This window comes from Lupinus angustifolius, chromosome LG17 (assembly GCF_001865875.1).
Source record: "Lupinus angustifolius cultivar Tanjil chromosome LG17, LupAngTanjil_v1.0, whole genome shotgun sequence".
Taxonomy (NCBI): Eukaryota; Viridiplantae; Streptophyta; class Magnoliopsida; order Fabales; family Fabaceae; genus Lupinus; species Lupinus angustifolius.
In genome coordinates, this window is record NC_032025.1 from 11,435,465 (window position 1) to 11,436,323 (window position 859).

Below are 859 nucleotides of genomic sequence, written 5' to 3' on the forward strand. Positions count from 1 at the left end.
CCTCATCCTCTTCCTATCCTCGTCCTTGTCCTCATCCTCATCCTCATCCTCATCCTTTCCTCATCCTCATCCTATCCACGTCCTAATCCTCATCCTCTACCTCATCCTCACCCTCATCCTCATCCTCATCCTCATCCTCATGCTCATCCTGTCCTCATCCTCATCCTCATCCCCTTCCTCATCGTCATCCTCATCCTCTTCCTCATCCTATCCTCGTCCTCATCCTCATCCTATCCTCTCATCCTCATCTTCATTCTCATCCTTTCCTCATCCTCATCCTATCCGCGTCCTCGTCCTCATCCTATCCAGGTCCTCATCCTCATCCTCTTCCTCATCCTCACCCTCATCCTCATCCTCATCTTCATGCTCATCCTGTCCTCATCCTCATCCTCATCGTCTTCCTCTTCCTCATCCTCATCCTCATCCTCATCCTCTTCCTCATCCTATCCTCATCCTATCCTCCTGCTTATCCTCATCCTCATCCTCATCCTCCTCCTATCCTCGTCCTTATCCTCATTCTCATCCTATCCTCATCCTCATCCTCATCGTCATCCTATGCTCATCCTCAACCTTTCCAAATCCTCATCCTATCCACGTCCTCATCCTCATCCTCATACTCATCCTATCCTCATCCTCATCCTCATCCTTTCCTAATCCTCATCCTATCCACGTCCTCATCCTCATCCTCAATCTCATCCTCATCCTCGTCCTATCCTCGTCCTCATCCTCGTCCTCAAACTCATCCTCATCCTATCTTCCTCCTCATCCTCATCCTCATGGTCATCCTATCCTCATCCGCATCCTCATGGTCATCCTCATCCTCTTCCTCATCCTCACCCTCACCCTCATCCTCATCCTC